The 3,417-nt window shown below is 31.9% G+C and overlaps 1 long non-coding RNA gene across 4 annotated transcripts; it reads right to left on the reverse strand.

Moving 5' to 3' along the window:
* Nucleotides 1–1,490: 1,490 nt before the first annotated feature.
* On the reverse strand, nt 1,491–3,399 carry LOC115973136. 4 transcript variants are annotated; one of them, XR_004087624.1, is made up of 4 exons: nt 2,854–3,399; nt 2,612–2,736; nt 2,138–2,232; nt 1,491–1,938 (listed from the first exon to the last, which is right to left on the reverse strand). It is a non-coding gene; the product is annotated as an uncharacterized LOC115973136 (long non-coding RNA). The 4 variants fall into 4 exon arrangements; XR_004087626.1 differs by having other exon boundaries at nt 1,491–2,232; nt 2,886–3,399; XR_004087623.1 differs by having other exon boundaries at nt 1,491–2,232.
* Between the last annotated feature and the right edge of the window lie 18 nt (nt 3,400–3,417).

The raw sequence follows: 3,417 nt of genomic DNA on the forward strand, positions 1-3,417 counted from the left end.
TTTAAAGATATATAAAAATATCATTTAACCGATTATCAAAAGAATAAAAGTAATGGTAATGAAAAAAAAAAAAAACCTTTTAAGTCGAAAACAATATAAAAACATAAAAAGAGCTTTTCCAGCTTGTCAAAAAAGTAAAGTAAAAAGAAAGGCACGTCTAATTAATGCTAATGCTCAATAATTGTGTTGACAAAAGCTATCTTTAATTCTTGGAGGTTACCTTGAACATGCATTACAATAATTTGCTTTCAAAGCTCAAGATATCTTCAATAATTTAAGATATCTGGAGCTTTGAAAGCAAATTATTTTAATGCAGGTTCAAGGGAACCTTAAGAATTAAGATAGCTTTTGTCAACACAAATATGACAATGGCTTTTACTTTTGCGCCATGATCCATTTATTTTACTTTGTCACTCTCAGATAATATTAATTAATAACATGGCTTTTTCTTTAGATTGTGGTACATACTACATTTTGATTGGAAATGGCCAATGGTGCATTTCACACAGCTCTTTCCACAAAAGTCATCATGTGGTGGTTCCCTCTTTCTAGCGAATTTCCACACTAACACTAATTTTTAATTTCAAAGCAATTGGCTTTCGGTGACCACTGAAACACCACGCCAAAGTAATGAAGGTTTTTGGGAAATTTAACTCTCTCTCTCTCTCTCTCTCTCTCTCTCTCTCTCTCTCTCTCTAGAGTTTTGATACAATAAGGAAAATTATTGAGTAGACTGCGCCAGGCCTCATAATGGGGTGGGCCCACGTTGGGGAGAAAGATTGGAAATTTCTTTACATACGCTTAATAATAAAGAACGGATAATTCTAGTGCCACAACTTGTAACACAATACGAGTTGTGGTTAGTGAAGGAGTGTCTCGACATAGACCCATCATTATCATGTATACATTTCATTAACATGTATACACAAAACTGTATACATTTCTGCAACAAAAACATCACAATTAACATGTATACATTTCATAAAGAACAAATAACAAATTTGTTAATGTTCTACTTGTCAATTGAAAACAGTCCCAAGTTAACTACCAAAATAGGAAATTAAAACAAATTTGTTAATACTGGACTATATAATATATATATACACAAAACCCACTGAAAGACTATTCATGAAGATTTTATAAGAAATTAAAAAAAAAAATTGTATTAACGACATGGTTGCATGACATAGAGAAAACATTTTTGCTAGTAATTATTCCAAAAGTACCCACATCACTATGTTTCAACAATTTTTGGAAAAGAAACTACACAATTTTCTTTGGCCATTCCTGTTCAATCAAACCAAACACATAGATCACCACTATTAAAAGAACTAAAAGTTCAGCAACCATTTCCTATAACTACACTTCAAACATCAATTCTGTGCATACAACATTTAATATGGCTTTAAAAATACACAAACATGACGTACCCAGGAAATCATAATAAGAGAAGGCTAATTAAAAATAATTCAACTAAAGAAGAATTATGGTTTTTTTTTTTAAATCTTTTGACTATAGCAGCATTAAAGTATGCATTCCTCACTGTCTACAGCATTGAACAATGTTTCAAAAAGAAACAATTTTAATCCACCTAGCTGCTCACCTTCTTGGCTTCCTACCAAGCCCACCTATAAGCATATGGACTCCCCATCTAATGAGAAGTGACATCATTCAACTTGTAAATCTAGGATTAAGCGGGATGCTCATTAATACAAAGTGTAATGTAAGGTGAAAACATTAAACTTTTGGGCTCTATAGATTTAATCAAAAGAACAAAATCATTTATTATCATACCTTCTATTCTTGTCATTGTTGACATTGTAGATGCTTGGATGGGTTGTGGTTGTGACTTATGACCAGTTGTTCCTATTATGGCTCTCTTTGGTTTAAGGTTTTTGGGTGTTTGGTTTCGGGGAAAAATAGGCTAAAAGGAGTTTTCTGTTGGAGATCAAGCCAAATGTTACAAATTGAAAAGTCATTTCAGTTTTTGTTACAGAAGATATTAATAATTTAACTGACATACCCAAAACAAAACTAAATTAGACACAAATATGAAAAACAGAAGCAACTCTAACAAATTAATTCCTATATCATATTTGTCACCTAACTTAAAAATAAGTAGATAGAACAAAATTACCGGTAATGGTTCTGAAAGTATGACAGTGGCAGAAGACCGAGAAGGCAGTGGCAGGGCCATCAAATTTCTCTCTCATTGCATTACAGACTCTCTCTCTGTACATTGATCAGTGAAATAGATTTTTCTTTTACAACAGTGAAATGGTGCAATAAACAACCCATGTCATGCCATAATGTTTGTTATCATCCGCAATTATGTATGCAAACTCATCAACATTAATCCAATTACAATTTCCACCCAAAAAATAAAATAAAAGGCAAAATCAAGATCAAATTCAGCTATACCCAAAAAAAATTAAAAATCAAAACAAATACTTTAAACTCCAAGCAACCATATTCATTCTAGCGTTGGTGCGTAGGGGAAAGGAAAAACAAAAAGAAACTTTAACTTTTCTTTTTCTGAACTTTTGTGCTTATGGGAAACCAAACATAGAGTGGATTGAAATTTTAGACTATACCTAAAATAATGACTTACAGTGAATCTCTTTGGATGGGCAACAAATCTCCAATGCTTGCAATGCTGCTTGTCTCTCAAACTCTCTCTTACATTTGGTCTCATGGACATCTTCTATATCCGCTTGCCTTCATGGTTCCACTCAACTAAAACCAAAACCAAAATCAGAATTAAGGGGCAATCTTCAAATAGTTTGAGGGGAATTGAAAAACTGAAGGGAAAAAATTGATCTGTAAAAAACAAAAAATCAACCCATGTTATACCAATCAAAAAGCCAATTTAAAAAGCCAATCACCATAAAAACGTTCTCCCTTCTTGACCTGTGTATGCTCCATTGGCTTTCTCTTCTTATATAATAATCCTTCTTCTTCTTTAATGATCCAGATAGCAAGTCACAAAACAAAACAAAATATGAAACTAAAATTCATGAAAGCAAAGTAACAAAATCCATAAACTGAAAATTCCTAATAACAATTCAGTTAGAATTTGATACAAAACCCAGAAACTAAAAATTCCTAATAACAAATCATTTAGAATTAGATCTTCTAGGTTGTGTCCTTGATTTCAAATCCCTAAATTGACAGCAAACCTAATTGAAGACAATAGGGTAAGAGATTAGTTGAAAATTACCAAGAAAGAATGGTCTGATATCAAGAGTTCCTGGTAAAATACTTTTTTTCTAACCAAAATCTCTTAATCAAAACCAAATCTAACCCGTCTATTTACATAAATTTAACAAAACTACTCCTAACCGAAAAATCTAAATCATAACTGATCAAACCAAAATACCCGAATCATAAATAATGCCCAAATGATTTTCCCAAAAA

This window comes from Quercus lobata, unplaced genomic scaffold (assembly GCF_001633185.2).
Source record: "Quercus lobata isolate SW786 unplaced genomic scaffold, ValleyOak3.0 Primary Assembly Scq3eQI_12, whole genome shotgun sequence".
Taxonomy (NCBI): domain Eukaryota; kingdom Viridiplantae; phylum Streptophyta; class Magnoliopsida; order Fagales; family Fagaceae; genus Quercus; species Quercus lobata.